The sequence below is a fragment of the Lonchura striata genome, chromosome 18 (assembly GCF_046129695.1).
Source record: "Lonchura striata isolate bLonStr1 chromosome 18, bLonStr1.mat, whole genome shotgun sequence".
Classification (NCBI taxonomy): Eukaryota; Metazoa; Chordata; class Aves; order Passeriformes; family Estrildidae; genus Lonchura; species Lonchura striata.
In genome coordinates, this window is record NC_134620.1 from 8,111,833 (window position 1) to 8,130,811 (window position 18,979).

The window sequence follows — 18,979 nt, forward strand, 5'->3', positions numbered from 1 at the left end:
AAAGAACACAGTCTAGCTCTGCTTATCAGTAAAACTATTTTCCTTTCAAGAAGTGGGCTTGGATGTTTTACATGTAGATTAACACAGACAGATAATTTCATTTCAGGCTATTGAGATATTTCCTTCCTTTTATGTTTCAGAAGAACAGGGCTGCATGCAGCTAAATGAGATCCATAGATTACAGTAGAAGAAAGGCCAATAAAACTGCACAGCTACATTCCTGGGTAATAACAAATGCTTTTTAATTCTAGGGCCCCAGTCTCAGGGTTTATGAGGGTATTTCCAATTACTATGTTTAAGATTAATGCAAGTAAGTGCATCAAATAGAAACAGATCCTTTAACTCATCTGAATCAAATATTTAGTATCTCCCAAAGGATTTTATACCAATAAATAAACTGGCACTGCTAGGAAAAAAATTCACAGGTCTGAAGTGTTCAGAGTGAGCCTCTTGCCTGTGGTTTTCACCTGCTTTCAGGAGGAAAACAGAACAAAACCTTTCAGCTGTTTTCCAGAACATGGGTCTTGTTTATCTCTCACAGACACATCTAGAGAATTGGGTGGCTGCTCTATTGCTCCACCAGGGAACTGAAAACATCAGTATAAACAGGAAAGAACATAATGGCAATGCTTGTATGTAATTCTTGAAGCTACTAAATCAAAGTAATTTCATTAGCTGCTTACTAACCAATCTTACTGCATTACTCTTCCATATTTCAACCTCTCTCATTAAAAAAATCAGATTTCCACCTTATGTTGCTTTAAACCAGAACAGTATCAATGATGAGATTAAAGCAATACAAAGACAGAAGAAACAGAATAAGGCCCACTAGCTTTAATTCTCTCCAGTAACATCTGTGTCATTCTAAATCCAGGATTTTTTTTTCACCAAGCTACGTTTGGAAGCCTCGGGCACTAAGTAAATCTACTTTGTCTAGACCAAAACTGTTGATATGTGTTCTGCAATGGCATGTGCAGAGCACACCCTTCACTGTGCCAGCATCTGTAAATTTAAAATGCAATCCAAGTTCATTTTATCCTTGTAAGTTTAGAATGCAACCCAAGTTTGTGCTGATTAACACCACAGCTTTTTAGTATTGCAAGGCAAACATGCATTTGAGAACTAATAAATAATTTCTGAGCAAAATAAAAGTATTTAACTCATCTGCTGTCTTGAATAATCATTCAGTTCATGCATAAACATAAAGACAGGAAAAACAGATACATTTTAATGAAAGTCTTGAAGAAAATCCTCGTTCCATAGGATGGATTTCAGCATGTAACCTCTCTCAACAGAACAGTCTTTGTTGCACACTAGAAACAGGTGCTGCTCCAGAGGTGGTGCGTGGTTGAGAGGCAGAAGCACACAACAACTGCCAGTTCAACTTCCCTGTTTCCAGCTGTGTTGCTGAATTTTCAAGGCAGAAACTCTTATCCCTGAGAAGCATTTCCTACTCTATTAGCCAAGCATTTTGGCTTATGTGGGGTTAAACGGACAGCCAAAGTAGCCCTCAGAGAGTAATATTCAGGCCATGGCTGGTTCATATCCCTGGGTAAATCAAGATGCCATAGTAACCCCATTGATTAGTCCCGACTCGAGCGCTCTGCACTCGTTCGGCTCTTCCCTCGCACGCAACAGAAACGCCGTGCTGTGCTTACACTGCCATACACTGAGCAAAACTGCAAGTAGCAATCTTCAAGACTAAGATTTATATCTTTATTACAAGAGCTTTTTATTCACTGGTTTGTGGCTCTATCAAAACGTAAGCATTTGTCCCAGCAGAGCACTGGGACGTGGTGCCCGGCCGCCCTGCAGGTGGTGAGAGCCTGGCAGGGGTCACCACAGCCTTGGGCTGGCAACAGCAGCCCCACACCAGATCTCCAGGGATCCCCCCTTCTCCACATCCTCCTTCCCTGCATGGGAAACCTGCTCTGAATCTGACCTGCTCATACACCTCCACTCCACTTCCACCACGTCCAAATCACATCTTCTGCTGAGGCCGACCCTTAGCAGAATCAGCAGGTATTGGGAAAAATACTGGATTTAGGGTGTCAGTACCAACTGTCTTCTGGAGAAGTAATTTTCTTCCTGACAGCTACAGTTAGACTCTGATCTCACCCCTTCCAAGCCTATCTTGGACTAAATCTTAATGCTTTTTGTAGTTTATACCCTTCATCAAGAATATTTCCTACTTCCAGGAACAAACTTATCACTAGTGCCTAATTACAGTTATTTGGAAGCAGAAATATTTCTTCCAAATCACTGAAGATCTGCTCCAAGAAATAACTTTCTATTCAAACATCCCTTTTTAATAACCATCCTGCTGATAACCGCTGAGTGGGAAAAATAACAGTTTTGCTTTAACTTTCTAACCACTCCAAATATTTAAAGCAAATTCCCTCTATTATATTAAAATTAAAATCCTACACTGTATAAATAGGAATAAATTTCAGCTATAATAAACACTCCTAACTCATTTCATTAAAACTATGAAAGTAACAGAGCTAAGTCCCAAACAATTCAAACAGTAAATACTATGTAAACTCTGCTGAGAATCTTTCCAATAAACAGCTTTAAAACTTTAAATGAGCTATTTATTTTCAATAAAACTTTTTGGGTTGACATATATGTTTAATCTAAAAACAACCAAATGAAAATGGAAAAAACTTCATAAAAATCAGTAACGTGATATGTGTTATTCAGAGGATTATTTTAGAGGAATGCTTAGCTAAAACTATAATCCACCTAGACTGAGAAAAATAAAGCAGTACACAGAAGGGAGCAATGTTTCAGGAAAATAAACATGAGTACTTTAATATTTAATTACATTATTCACTTTAAAGTCCCCAGATTTAAAACAGGCACACCAAAGTAATCAGGTGAATTCAGAGCAGCTGAAAATGCTTGTGGTCATTCTCTAAAAGAGCAGAGGATTGGCTTTTGATTCCAGAAAGACTAAGACATAGCTGGCAGGAAGGGCATGGAGAGAGGAAAAGACATCCTGAGAGTCTCACCCTTACTGCCTGCAGGAAGAAATCCCACAGCCTGGAGGCATCCCCTGCTCTGTCAGGGGTAGAATGAAGCTAAATGAGTATTTCCATGGTAATAGGAAAAGATGGATCAGAGAAGGCACAAAAGAGAGCACACTGTTATCCTCAGCTGCACTTGTGTTCCACCCCTGCTGCTGCCTCTGCTCTGGACACAACGGACGATGGCAGAGGGTCCTGTCCTAGCTCCAGTTTTAAGGGATATCACAGGGGTAATTCCCTTCTTTCTGCTCCTCAACCATTCTACCACTATGTTAAACAAATTTTAGTTGGCCTTCAATAGCATTCAAATGAAGGAATTTCTGAGGTGTAAAGACAATTTAATAAAAGGATAGTGATTTAAAAACACACCTAATGAAATAGTAACAAGATGCTCAAGAGACTCAGCTGCAGAAAACACAGTACCTTTTATAATCTTCCTTTCTTGTAGTGGCTTTTAGGATAGAAATTCTCCCTTGGTTCGATAATAACTCTGTAAGAGAAACAAAGAAAATAACAAATATTTTTATTCCAACTGGGGGAAGTAGGAAGAGGGGATTATTTTTGAATAAATGATATAATTTACATAATACTGTGGAAGTCGTTTGTATGTCCCCCTTGGTTCCCCTTCCTGAGTCATGCTGGTTCACAAAAAAGCATTAACTCTAGCATCTATTCTATTATCACCTGAAATCCCAAGAAAATCCCACAAAACTGGAGTATTGAAACTAAACTCCATTAATGAAGATCCTCCTGATTTCTGTCCCAGTGCCACTTACATGTGCAAAAATCACAGACTTATAAACTTAAAACTTAATCAAATATATATTTAATTCCCCATTAATTCCTAGTTTTAAAAGAAAAAAAAATTGTCTCATAAGCACAGATCAGAGCATTTTCAATCATCCAGGTCTAAATGCCATCTAGTGGCTCTAAAAATGTCAACTGTGGTTCAACAGATATACCTCATCCTGTCTGACATTTTTCTTCTAACAGCAGGGAATAAGAGAAATTAGGACAAAAAATTCACCAGAAAGAACTCAATGTTTTTCAAAATAGAATTTTTTGTTAGAGCTTTATGTAGCATTTCCATTACAGTATTTCTTATCCCAGCAGTTTCCTGAAGTTAATCAGCAGGATCCTTTGTCTGGGTTTCCCACTCTCCCACTCTCTTTCTGAGAGCAAGAACATTTCAAGCAGTTCATTCTTGCAGATCACCCTTGCTGGGTTTCACTTTAGGTAAAGTTTACCCAAAAACCAGACATGCCACTGCCCTTCCACCAACACATGGCTCCATCACGAGACCCTTCCTCACTGCTCTTCCTTTGCCTCAATGCCACAAGGCGGCCAAATAAACACCTGAGCTTGGTAAGTAAGGAAAAATCCCTTCAATCCTGCAAACTCACTGTAACCACAGAGGGGCTAAAAGAAAATTCTACATCTCTGATGTAAGAAGAGAGCTTCTTTGAAGCCTAATTTATTTTAGCTTTTGTCTCATAAGAATATTACTTATCTCCTCTAAGTTAATTTTATTTTATTAAGTCAGAAAGAAATAACGCTGTATATTTAGTGTCACCTGGAACAGAAAAAAAACTGGAAAAAATCCTTCCCTTGATTTTTCTTTCCTCCTTTTTCACCTGTATTTTTGTTGTTGATTCAGAGCCAAGAAGACAAGCTGCCTAAGGCTTGGGATGTCCTGGAAAAGACCCAATCCCACTATAGCATTCATGTACAGTGGGATTGTTGACTTTTTTATCATATAATCTGGGAATAAAGTGCATTTGCTTACTTCACAAGATTCCAAAATATGTATATAAAATATCAGCACTCTTATATACACCCACAACATTACTGGTGCTCTTCTTGTGATTATCACACCTGTATAGCCTGAAATTCAGAGTTGATCACCAAGGAAAAACTCCTTGTCTTTTTAACACAAATCTACGCGTTTCATTTTCCTCTTGGAGCAGGGTATTTGCCAAAGAGTGCCAGGCCCTGATGTGCTGTGTGGGTTATGGCAAACACCTGGGTCAGACACTGCGTGCTGACGCGGGCACAGCCCAGCTGCCGGCGGGAGGCCGAGTGCTGCTCTGCACGGGCTGGTGCAGCCCAGAGCCTCAGCCCAAATCCTGGCAGCAGCACGGCAGCTTGCTGAGCTCCTGGCCAGCCTGCCAAGTCCCTTTCCTGTGGGAACCCCAGCCTTGCTCTGGGGTCCCATGTGGTGGTGAAATTTCTCCTCCAAGCCGTGATTCCAAAGAAAAACTGCGCAGGCTCTTGCTGTTTGGTCTCAAGGCAGTTTATTGCGAGTTATCTAGAAGATTTTCTTCTCGGGCTACTGCAGTTTGCTCAGCAGCTCAGGCAGAGGCACACACACACCCTGACATCCTCTCTGTCTCTGTCTTCTTCTTCTCTCCCCCGCCCAGGGCTGCTGCTATCTTTTATATGATATATTATGTATTACATGTTTATAGTTTTCTCCCAATACCTACTACCTATATTACAAAGTGCTTTTCTACTCTAAACCAATCCATAAGTTCCAGCATCACCAAGAACATGGAGGCAAGGAAGAAGAAGGAGAAAGAACAGGGTCAGCCCACTTTCCTCCATCTTAGAACTTCTGACCCCCATGTACAAAGTAAAAACCCCCTGGACAGGTGCTAAAACCCCCCTGTACAATACTAAAAAATTTTCCCCTCTACTTTGTAATTACTTCTACTATATTATCTAACCTTTTGTGACTGCTTGTTCCACCTCCGAAGTTGGTAACTCATTCCAGGGCTCAAACTCAAAATCCCAGCTGTTTCCAGCTGCCTGCCAGGGTCTAAAATGCTTCTGACCAATGCCTGGAACCTCTAAAAATGTCTGAGAGACATTTTGAGTTCCAAAACTCTCCCAGCACTTGGCTGTGCCCATTTGATAACACAACCTGTGGTGCAGGGGAGAGGGTGGAAGATGGAATGCTTGGATAATGCTTGGATCCACCAGCTTGGATGGCATTACATTTAATAAAACACCTGTGTTTCATAACAAAAATGCTGCTTAATTCCAGTGATATACTTTTATTGCTATTTTTAATCAAGTATCTTACAGCTCTCAAATGGGAAAGGTGGAGAAAAACCTGTAATGCCTTTTCAGATTGCTTGTTATCTCTCACTTGTAACTAATTACCCCAGCTGCACTGTTAAAAGACTGAGTGGTTTTATATTTACTCACCAACAAATGACAAAAAAAAAAAAATAGAAATCAGACAATTAGTCTCTAGCTATAGTAACTAATTAAGATAAATATTTTCAGAAGAAAGAACTTAACAGAACATCAAGGCACTGACACTGCAAAAATGTCTGGGAAAGTAAAGCATCTATCAGCAAAGCATTTCTTGCCAGTCAGCGAGTTTCACAATTGCATCCCCACCACACTTCATTCTTGTCCCACTCCAGTGAACATAATTAGTTATTAAAGCTTCTCTAACACAGTGACAATGTGAGCAGCTTATTAGACTACAGAAGACTTAGGGACAAATTTTGATTCTGCACCATTGCAAATGTGTGCACTGCTTCTACACAAACAGCATGATGGGAAGTACAGTAGCAATGTGTTCTACCATTCCTTTTTCTTAATGTCCTATTTTGTATCATCAGCTATGCCTGGTTTGTGCTGGTGTCCACTCCTACACCTTCTTGGTGCCTTACTCAAAAAGCTTCTGAGCATCCACCCAAGCTCTTGAAAGCATTTGCTTTCAGTCAGTGGGAGAAGCAGCCTTCAGCCAGGTACAGCGTGGGCAGCTCCACTGGACTGCCTGTCCCTTGGCTCCCTCTGTGCCAGTCTGAGTGCCAGTGACACGGAGCCAGTGTGACACAAACCACGGCTGGAACACGCTCTGGGGCACAGAGCAGATCCCTCTGCACAGGAACTGGTGGCATTAACACTGCCTAGTGTGAGGAAGCAAGCAGTGTAGTCCAAAATAAACCACGGACAAGCAGACTGCTTTTCAATTCAGCTGCAGTAGTACTATAAGCACACATTGCAAAATCTTGCTCAGGGTATGAAGAGTATGAATGGAAAGCCTTTATCTTTGGCTCTCTCTGTCACTCAAATGACCTTATCGCTGACATTTCTGACATTAAAATAACTAATAAGGAATTTGGATCATGCAATTTATTTGGTAGCAGAAAAATTACCTGCAGACTCAGCTCCAGTCCTCACTGCACACTTACAACCTCAAAGCAGCCTCAAGGAACAAACGTTTCTGTCGCTTACAGCAGCAGACTGCAGTCAGCACAACTTCACTTGCCAAAAGCTACTTCAATGGAAAAGAAACCAGTGGAAAAGAGCTCACTTACTCCCAGATTAATTTGTCTGTCCATGTTTTGTTTTATTGATTGCAAGAAGCTGATACCCTCCAATTGTATGTTTTCCTTGGCAAGACCTCTTGTGACAGATAAATCACCAGAAGTTTGGGCACAGCTGAATAGATCTCTCAGAATTGTATTTTGTATCTGCTGTGATTTACTTAACTAAGAGACAAGGAGGTGAAAAGAAAGAATTTTCTTCCTTCACCTTACATCTTCATTTGCTAAACTGCTATTTTATTTCACAAAGAAATGTAGGGTATTCTAACTGACAGCACAGTTCTGCTTTTATGTAAGGTATCAGATGGCAAACACGAGGTAGCTACATTACACAACTCAGTGTGTGGGTATATGCTTTGTCACAACTTGAATCAAAACATATGAAACAGTCATGGGAAGTGAGGTTTCTCCTCCTAAAGATGTGATACAAACATAATGAACAGCAGCCACGCTGCACACTCATTACAAAACTTTCCATCAAAAGAGGTGGACTTCAAGCTGTTTGATATTTTAATATTTACACTCAATTATCTCTAGAAATTTATTTAAAACAGCATTATTTTTGTGTTACTTAGGTGCTCTGAGTTCCCTTAGAAACTCCTACTCATTCTTAATTATAGTGTAAATCAGCATGTTAACATCAAGCGAGCAACCACTAACTAAAGCAGCTGATACAAATGCAGACAAAGTTCAGACAGAAGTAGTGGCAAAATGCCCAGAAAGTTCCAAACCCCCTCTGAACAGCTCAGTCAACGTGGAGAGATACACAGACCTTTCAGAAGAGATGCGCTGGGTAATAGCAGTTAGTGCCAATAAATTTTATATAAATATTACAGAAGTAGTAAAGAGCCCATGCATCAGTACACAGACATGTCACAGATAAGAACTGTGGCTTTTTAAAATGTCAGGACTGAAAATGTACAACAGCCTATAAAATGTCACTCAAGTCATTACATGCTACCAGTGAAGTAAATAATTTATTACAGAAACAATGGCTGAACTAACTCTGCCAAACCAGGTGCACCTATTTCCTCTACTGTGTTCCTGTGTTGATAAAGACATGACATATTAAAAGAAAATGTATGAAATACAGAACTACAAAAGCCAGTATACAGGGATTCACTTTGCTGTGCTATGATACAAGCAAAATTAAAGCTAATCCTTTCTTCTGAAGGAAATGTCACAGATTTCTGTGCATTTGGCAAATTAATATTTATAAGAAGCCCAGACAGTTTAGTGTTTTTAATACAGGACTAAGATTTCTTCCTGAACATCAAACAGAGAAGATACACTCAAACAGCAGTTTCTTGATTGCAACAAACCTAAATGACAGTATTTCCAAGATTTGTTTTCCATCAAGTCATTCCGATTAGCAACTATATACAACTGAGACATCCGCAAAATCCACCAAGTAGCCATAAATTATACATTCCTCACTCTTTAAAGTTAACACATAATAATCTTCTTATCAAGAGCCTGCTGACAGCTGCTAGTACTGTGTTCCTAATAATTCTCATTACAAACAGACATCTAGGAATGGAAAAACAAGGTATACACAGTCTAGTACCACAGTGGTGCAGATACATATATATAATAAGTGAGACTTTACCAACAGCATTGTTTCAAGAACTTACACAGCAATAAAACTATAACTGAACACCTTTTATTTAAAAATTTAATTTAAACTTTTACAGCTTAATATTCATAAGAATTCATCACACCCAATTAAATTAAAATGCAGCAGTTGACCACTTTTTATGAAAATTTTTAAAGGAATTTTGTTATATTGCATGCTAATATGGAGTTTCATTTAATTCAGATGATTAATTATCTAATTTTGTTTTCTAGTATACTAAGGATATCTAAATTGAACTTGATAGCATTAATGGAGTAACCAAATACACCTTTTATGTCTTACAGAAATAGGATAAATTTATTCATTTAAATAGGAGGCAAATGTGATTTTCCAAAATTCTATAATAAAATTTAATCTTGGAAAAAGAAGGATAAAAAAAAAAATCAATCCTGGTTTTAGTAATAATATATTAGTGCCAACAAAGTTTACAACAACTGTGGGAAACTGATTGCAGATGTTTGTATTCTCCAGGGTAGAAATTGCTCTCTCAAGCAAGCCAGACCCAGTCCTGTAACCATAAGGTTAAGACAGCAGATTTTCCAAAGCAAGCTGGTGTGAGAACCCCGGGCTTGGTCTGGGGTCTCGTGTGGTGGTAAAGTCTCTCCTCCAACCCATGATTCCAAAGAAAAACTGTGCAGGCTCTTGCTGTTTGGTCTCAAGGCAGTTTATTGCGAGTTATCTAAAAGATTTTCTTCTGGGGCTGCTGTGGTTTGCTCACAGCTCAGGCAGAGGCACACACACACCCTGACATCCTCTCTGTCTCTGTCTTCTTCTTCTCTCCCCCTGCCCAGGGCTGCTGCTACCTTTTATATGATATATTATGTATTACATGTTTATAGTTTTCTCCCAATACCTACTACCTACATTACAAGGTGCTTTTCTACTCTAAACCAATCCATAAGTTCCAGCATCACCAAGAACCTGGAGGCAAGGAAGAAGAAGGAGGAAGAACAGGATCAGCCCACTTTCCTCCATCTTAGAACTTCTGACCCCCATGTACAAAGTAAAAACCCCCCTGGACAGGTGCTAAAACCCCCCCCCCGTACCATACTAAAAAATTTTCCCCTCTACTTTGTAACTACTTCTCCTATACTATCTAACCCTTTGTGACTGCTTGTTCCACCTCCGAAGTTGGTAACTCATTCCAGGGCTCAAACTCAAAATCCCAGCTGTTTCCAGCTGCCTGCCAGGGTCTAAAATGCTTCTGACCAAGGCCTGGAACCTCTAAAAATGTCTGAGAGACATTTTGAGTTCCAACAAGCTGGAATTTTTAGAAGAATCTTTGTTCACGGTTTTGATTCAAAAAGGAAAGCTGCAATTTGCAATCAATATCCTACTGCAGAGGGAGCAGAGATGAGGTGCTGGAGCAGAGGGGAGCAGCTGGGTGGGGGTGACAGTGACCAGCAGCATCCTCAGACCTTCTGTGCTGCTCTGACGCTGCTCCGGCGTGCTCCCCATGCTGCACTCACTGCCCGTGGCCAACAGCTTCTGCCCTGGCAATTACACTGGCAAGGGCTCAACTTGGAACAAAAGCAGCTACCAGAGAGTTTGTCAAGCTAGGAAATTTCTTACCAAAAATATGTACTTGAAAAATGTCCAGTTCTTTCTATGCCCAAATGGAAGAAGAAAATCAGTCCGAGTGAAAGCTTAACTAACAATATTTTGTGAATAAAATTATAGGGTAGCCTTACTTAAGAACTGTTTTCCTGATAATTGCATTGCTGCAAATAAATCCAAATATTCTTAATAGTCTAAGCTGACCACTGGAATGACCACATGCAGTCAGTACTAGACGAGCACCTAATCCTGTAACTGGCAGAAGGCCTTCTGCCACAGACAGATTACTATCACATGCTGATAAAGCTAAAAGAAAGGAACAAAAAAACACAGATAAGATTGGAGAAATGACAATTCACAGAGAGAATGACAATTTGCTGAAAGTCAAGAGCTGTGAGTGATAAATCTGTCATTTCAGAAGCAATTCTCAACACCTAAGTGATGCCTTCCTCTTGTCCTTAAAAAAGACACAATTTAATGAGGCCTCAGTCACATCTCTTACAGCTCTTCTTCACATGAAGCAGGATTTTGGTTTTTTGTTTTTTTTTTTAAACAAGAACTTAGAAAAGTAGCTTGAAACAAGGGGAGTCCTCTAGCAAACCTGCAGAATCCATAGCACTCTGCTGGGTGGCAGGAGCTGCATACGTCTTCCAGAAAACTGGCAAAGTGGATGTGTGTGTATGCAGGTTAACTTAATGAACATTCCCAAACTAACAAAATACATATAAACAGTTAGGAAACCAAATGGTAAGTAGCCATATCATTTCAGATATGCTGGCATTCTTTAAACTTTATGTTCCACAGAAGCACTGATTTGACTACTGAGGTTTTTGCAGTAGAAATTGCAAGGATGCAAAATCTGTACCTGAACAACAGCGAAAGAGCACAGCACATATGTCTGACTTGCAAAATAATTATGTATATTCTATTTAATTGCGTAGCAATGTTTCCATTTGTCTTTGTTTAAAATATAATTTGAAGTTCTTTTTATTAATGATGAACTGAAGGCAGAAGTTCACATAAGAGAAAAAGGGCCTCTACTCAGTCATGCACATGGATCAGTGTGGCATTAGCACAGATTAGGATCACTAATATAAATTGCTTCAATAAAGCAAAGGGAAAATTAAAGGTGAATTACTGTAGTAATCTAAACTGAAAAACAATTGCCAAGATAAGATATAAATAGCATCCAAAATCGCTGCTCTAAGAATGTAAAACAGATTGGTGGGAAGAATATCTAGGGATAGAAGAAATCAATCATTTGTAGTTGATATAGATGAGAGCTTAGTAACCTTTCCCAGCCAACTGGGAATTCACAAAAAAAGCAGGGAGAGCTTAATGAAGAAGGAAATAAGAATATTTCTATTCCAAGTCCCAGAACCCTTACAAGCTTCATTCTAATGCACTCAGGCTACTGGGCAGTCATAGCACTCTGGCTACTTAAAGTTACACCAACATATTCACACACTAAGCTACAGGTCCCTCAATTCCCAGGACAAACAAGAGCAGATAAAACATGAACTGTTAAATTTCCAGAAGTATGTGTTCCCAAACTCGCATGAAAGTTCTATAAGTATCTATAATCTTACATTAACTGAAGCATGGTAAATATATACATTTATTATCAGGGTTTGTTTCTTAGTGTTTTCAGTGCATATGTTTAATGATCATAGAATTGTAACACTTTGTTTGGCTTAATCTGGTCTTTAAACGCTGAAAGAGTTCAGCCTTTTCTTCTAAAGAGGATTAAAACATGAAAGCAGCAGGAATTTGGTTATCCAGGCACTTCTGAAGCAAAATTATTTGCTTTGCCACAGTTTCCTTTTTTACGGTGTATTACTCTAGTTCTTCTGATATAGAAAATTTATTACAAACCTACTGTGAAGAAGTTGAATCAACTATCTAGACCTATATTAAAAATATAAACTTCTTGTTTTGTATTTATCTTTAAGGCCAATTAAGGGGGATTACATGAAAACATATTCCTAAAACTATAACATCTTGCTAATTTCAAGCAACTTGTTTCTCTAAGAAATATTGGGAGGATGTGCTATAGACAACCTAACCAAGAAAGAGTGCTGGGTTTCTGAGACAGATAGCCAGTTTAAAATAGAATGGGAAAAAAAAAAAAAAAGGGGGGTGAGGGAGTAAACTCCAATTCCCAAATGCTGCATTTTGCTCCCGCTGGAGACACAAACAAGAAACCAAAAGTTTTTGAAAGGCCAAAAGAAGCAGTGTAGTACTGAGGAGAAAGCACATGCTAGAAAGCTTGGCAGTGAAACACGCTGACACCAAATACATTTGTGGGCAGGAAGAGCACAGAAACACTGGCAAGGAAAGGCACTCAGGAGAGCCATATTTCCACTGTGAACAGAACAGCAGTGCCACGTGTGAACTGGCACTGGCAGCGTGTGCCAACGTGTGACCCCAGGGAACTGTCCCAGCTCTGGCAGGAGAGCCTCCATCGCTGTGTTTATCCCTCTCACTGCATGGGCTTTGTGTGGCTGCTGTGGTACCTGCCAGGACAAACATCTGTGTATGAAGTAGCAATGGACTAATTCATATTAATTGATCATTTTGATATGTGATTTAGTGACTGCAGAGAACTGTCTCTGTGGCTAGACAGAGGAAAACAAAAAGGGAAAAAACCACATGCCAGCAAACAAACAAGGAAAATAAGGTGAGCAGTGAAGAAAGCACACACTGAGTTTGTCCTATGGAGCCACTGCTGGTCAGGAAAGGGAATAGGTAATTACTAGAAGAGAAATAAATGGGAAAACAATTCATATACAGTTGCTCCATGCTACAGTTCCTGCTCTTCATGTTGATAGAAGGATTAATACACATTCCTGGTAAGAACAGTAAGCGTGGAACTGCATTGCTTAAAAAATTTATTTATCAGTACAGATTTGATACACCTGTTGAATCTGTTTTTCAGTACCATATAACCTTTCCCCTTTTACTCATAAAAACCACAGGAAATGAGAACAACTGAGGCCACAGAAGTACCAGTGGCATAGCATTTGGAGGTGTGGATGCACAGTGCCACACCGGGATCTCTCTGGGCTCGGACGTAATTGAGATCTCACGCCTGGCAGAAGCTTTCAGCTGAGCACTGCTCACTGCAGCTCAGGCCCAGGGAGTGGAGCAGCAGAACAGGGACTAGCACAACATGAGAAACCACAAAGCAGTAAAGAGCTGACAGATCTAAGTTTAGTTTTGCCAGCCTGGACAGTGTCCTCGCAACAAGCACCAAATGAGATAAAACTGATGGAAGGACCGGCCGCCAAAAACACAGAAGGAGCAGCTGCCTCACACTAGTCTTATCTGCATCTTAAATATTTTTATGTGCAGATTTAAGAGACAGAATCTGGCTGTTCTTTCAATCTGAAAGGCTGCTGTTGGATGGGAGCAGCCAAGCTACTGCAGATCCTGCAGTCCCAGCACCTCAGGGCTGGGGCACACCACCGATGCTCAGCTGCCAAACTTCTCCCCTCTCATTTTATTATTCCTCTTGAATGATTCAGAGATGTCTCTCGTTTCTGTGGCACCAAAAATGCAGCTAAGGATTGATGATGCCAAAAACACCGGCCTCAAAAACCTTCAGCTTGACTAGTTATTAGAGAAGGGAAATATACTTCATACAACTACCTTGGAAACAAGAAAGATATTTTGATTTTAAATCACAACAGTGTCACAGGCATTAGGTGCTTCTCAGATCTCAAAACATAAAGAAATAAAACAGAGCCTATGAATACAGTATCAGATATAATGACACCATATCAGACTTGCAAAACTGAACAAAAATATACTTGTCTGAGACTTGCTAGAAAAATTGCAATGAACTTACAAACAATGATATACTTTATATTAAAAAACTGTAATCACCCTGAGTAGTCTGACGAAAAAAGCTTCTATATATTAAGCTGCTCATATAATGCTAATAAATCTCCATGATAATATAAAATAAGCTGCTATTCCTTCTAGGCCTCATCTAAGTCCTACTGTTCTTCTCCCTTAGAAAGGGAGATGGACTTTTCCATGTGTCCAGAGGCCATCCAGACACTAAAAGAGAGCATGAAGCAAATATACCTTACACTGAAACCCTGTTATTAACCTACTTTGATTAACAATACCAGAGTTTTAATAACATAAAGTGAATTTTATGGTTTTAAATAAGATTTTTTCATCCACCAAAGTGCTCATAAATTTTTGTAAATTTTGGTAAAGCCATTAGCATATATTTTCCAAGAGCTGGTATATGCATAACCTTATTATTAAAAACTTTAGCAGGCTCTGTCTCTGTTAACCACACTCAGTCCTACATGAAGGCAACAGGAAATTAGATTGTGGAAGAACTACGTAATTTCACTCTAGATCTTAATTAAAAGAAATCACTAAAACCAGAGAAGTTTAAATCATTAAGAGAATAAAAGTCCACATTTAGGTGAAATTTAAATCCAAGGCTAAGGCCACAACAAATCTTAACACTACTCAGCCATGTTCACCAAAGCTGAGACCTACAAATTGCAGCCTCTTTGCTGCTGAAAGTCACAATCCATTCTTTTAATGAAAAGTTCTTTAGGAATATTACTGAGCTTTCATTAGGTCTCTGAGATGTACAGTTTTGAAGGGCATGTTTTAATCGTATGTTTGTCAATCATAAACCCATCCATTGTCATGGAAACACACAATCATGAGGAGTCAAATTATTAACTTGGCAGCTGAAACAAAAGTTTTATTGCCGCAATTGACTGAAACTCTCTGGTTTGCATATATTAAGCTGAATGGAATTACAGTAATGGCCATGCTGCTGGACATAGCACTCTGTCAAGACTTTAAACAGATTTAGTATTGAAATTCTTTGTAGAAAACATGCATTTTTCTGATTATGTTTAAACTAAAGCTATCAGGAGAACACTTGGTCCTTAATATCTGTAATGACATAATCATGCAAAAGGAAATTATTTAGACTGACTGTGAGCTCAGTTTCAGAAGCTGGCTGTTGAATTGAGTAGATATAATTAATTATACTAATTTACATGCATATGTAACCTGGATACAATAGAGACACCACAGAGAACTCTAGCATTTCATTTTACATCTTCATTTCTCAGCTGCACCCAACTCCACACTTGTGAAACACTAAGAGGAATTTGAAGAATGTGTAGTAACATTTAGACATATCTAAAGGGTGGCATGTGCCCCTCTCCCAAAATGTTAAAGAAAGGAAAAAGAAAACTGTTTAATAGAGAAAATTTTGGCAGGGCCAACCAGCATCTCCAGATTTCAGCTTTATGGGACTGAAAGCAGGAATTGTATCTGCCACTTTTAATCCCCTTCTGAAATCAGTCAGTCACACCAGAAGCAGAACCAAGTGATCAGACATCTCATAACTGACAATTCAGAATATTAACTCACTGCATTATCTGTCCCAGTCCTCTCCATAACCTGCACAGGCTACTGTCAGCAAAATCAATTCTGAGGTTTGAAATCCCTAAGAAAATTCAAAATACTGTCTGATGTCCAAAAAAATATTGAAAGATGCTGAAAATGCAGAAAGTAGAATAAATTTTATAGTTCCATTTATCAGTAACAACTTCATGAAATACCATCATTAACACCATAATACAAATATTTTACATTTACAGAGAATATTTTATTTTATAGAGATTTTCAACTTGAAACTTCAATGTATTTTCTAAGAGAAGTAATGTTAACACCAGTAATTCCTATCGGAGGCACACCATGATGTATCCAAGGAAAATGTACAGCAAAACCTGGAATTAAAAGGAATTTTTTACTTTCATAACCCTATTCCGATTCTTTGATCACTATGCTGACTCCTAAGAACGGGAAAGCTCAAAAGGAACCAAAAAAATTCCATTAATCCAAACCTGTAGATAACAGCACATATTTCCACATGCAGTTATAATTTTCTGCACATACAAACGGGTGTATTCAAGCATCTTTTGAAGTAATTTTCAGAGTATCTGTGAAAATTTATTAACTTTAGTGCTCATTAGCTGTAGCCTGCATGTGAGTGCCCAGTGCCTGCAGTGGTGCTGGAGCAGCCAAACTGCAGCTGGAGGTTTTAACTTCTAGACTTCCAGCATAACTATGGCAGATCAACACACAGGCTCACACACATTAATGGGTACACTCCAAATTACAGGGGTGCTGCTGAAATCTTATGTCATTTTATGAGAGGAACAGATTGTTTTAATGTAGTTTCTATGTAATTTTAAACTCGGCTGTTTCACTTCACTGTATATAATATTCATTTCTAGAAACTCCTGTGATTTTTTCTTATTACAGAAATTAAAAAGATCACGTCAGAATATTTGCTATAAAACTGGACATCTTTAATTAACTATAAAAGACTTACACTGCAGAAAGTCCTCAGGCTTAATCTGGGAAATCAGGAATAAAAGAAAAGGATGAAGAATTTATTTATTGGAAAAAAATCTAACACAGCCCCATGTAACTATATTAAATGCTTTATCCAGGATAGAAACAGGCTGGATAGGGTTGTGGGTATTGGTTTGGGATGGGGGGTAGTGTTCCTTCAGCTTTTCTTGGTTTGAGGTTTGGCTGTGTTTTTTTAAATAGTGTCAGAGCAGTTTCCTTCCTATCTTGGAAACATGGTGAAGCAATAATAGAGTAATGGATGAGCAAGAGTGGTGTGTTGCTCCCTTCAGTCCAGGCAGACACGGTACTTCCCATCTGTGATGGGCCACCAATCCTTCAGGCCACAATTTACAGTAAGTTTCAAGAAAAATGACTCCTTCTGTGTGTGTGTGTGTCCACTGTGCCCACAAAGGTTTGATGGGAACAGCAGCAGGGATGGACAACTACCCATGGCCATCAATAACACAGTTACTAAAGGAATATCAGATACATCCAATTTGGGAGAACACTGGAGTAAAATAAAAGCAATCAGGACTATCAAGGTGTATCTGAAACTGTGGGACTCTTGAAAACCACAGATGAACAGGAAAAACTGAAACCAACTTCAGGGGTATAGAAATACTTTTTTAGGTTTTAGAGAAAAATATCCCCAAGTGAATACTTATTCATGTTCTATTTCCATTTCATAAAAGATTTAGGAATTACATCAAATTAGGCAATCTGGTTGCAGTGTTCATATTGAATAGTATCTAGTACCTAGTTACCTAGCCATAGCGCTGAAATTTTATTCCCTTGCCACAGCTCAAAGTTCTTAACGTTTACTGTAAAATTGCATAACATTCACATTATTCCTCCTCAATGTTGAACTGCTCTTCTGATTCCAATCAGGAAAAAAATTGTATCATTAAAAATCCTCTTTATCCAGAAACACATGAACAAAGCTAAAAATGTCACTCTACATGCTGCGCTTTCAATTCAGATTATTATATCAATTTATTCAGAATCACTCACCATCAGCTGCTCTTGGATTTAAACTTCTCCACCTCTTACTAACACACGGACTGCCCGGGACAACAGGTACTACTGAAGATTCTTGTTACACAGAGAACTATTCCCCCTTATACATAAATTTCATAAATAAATGCATAGATTGTGTCAAAATTTCCTTTGAAGAACAAAGCTATGACAGCCAACATGTTCTATTAAATAATGAGAAAGGAATGGATGCAGCACTGCACCCTGTACTCACGCTGTTAGCCCCTACTGGAGCTGGAGAAACCAGCCATGAGTGCTACTGCCCTGAAGCCACGGTTTAGGGAGTGTGAAATTTCATGCCACAATATCTAAAAATATGTAGAAGCTGGAACAAGTTCAACATCAGCACAAGTCTACTGAAGTATAAGACTGGCCTTAAATATTTCAGCTATTCCAGCACTGTAGATTCCTACCCCTAACAGTGCCAAAGAAAAGCACAGAGATGAACTTACAGTAGTGCTCTGCAGGGTAGAGTTACAGCCAGAAGGAATGGGGGCTGCCATCCTGGATAAGGAATCCAGATGCTCTGTGACAGCAGGAACAGCGACAGCACAGCATGAGTAGCACAGGACTGCACAGGAAGAGGAATCTGAACTCCCTGCAACACGGTGCAATACAGTGGTTTGCTCTTAGGTCTCTGAACCTGGAATCGTCCAGTCAAGAGATTTTTCTCCTGCCTTTTACTATGATGCAATCTAAAATGACTTTTGATTTTTGTTTGTTTTTCACAAGCTAAGGCACTTATATTTACAATGTTTTTCACTTCTGCTGGATCTCCTAAAACTGTCTTTTTGTCTGCAACGAACTTCTGGTAATTTGTTCTGGGTGTTCTTCAGGACATGAAGGAAATTGGTGCACCACACCTGTTTGTTCAACACATGTAATGATTTATGTCCATCTTCGGTATTGTTCAAAATATAACGGTCCAAAAAGGTAAAAACTTTGAGAATTTCTGCTCCATTTTT

General features: G+C 39.0%; 1 protein-coding gene across 13 annotated transcripts in view; it reads right to left on the reverse strand.

Annotated features, from left to right (window-relative positions):
- The window catches only part of ARVCF (ARVCF delta catenin family member), a 248,924-nt gene that overhangs the window by 160,523 nt on the left and 69,422 nt on the right, over positions 1–18,979 (reverse strand). For 11 of the 13 annotated variants that reach the window (XM_021544511.3, XM_021544512.3, XM_021544513.3 and 8 more), the window contains one exon: positions 3,453–3,519. The exons of 1 other annotated variant lie outside the window; for it this stretch is intronic. The gene's annotated coding sequence lies outside the window, so the exon portion shown is untranslated. Of the gene's footprint in view, positions 1–3,452; positions 3,520–7,204; positions 7,529–18,979 lie in introns of those variants that run through there. One more of the 13 variants, XM_021544515.3, reaches the window with a different exon arrangement.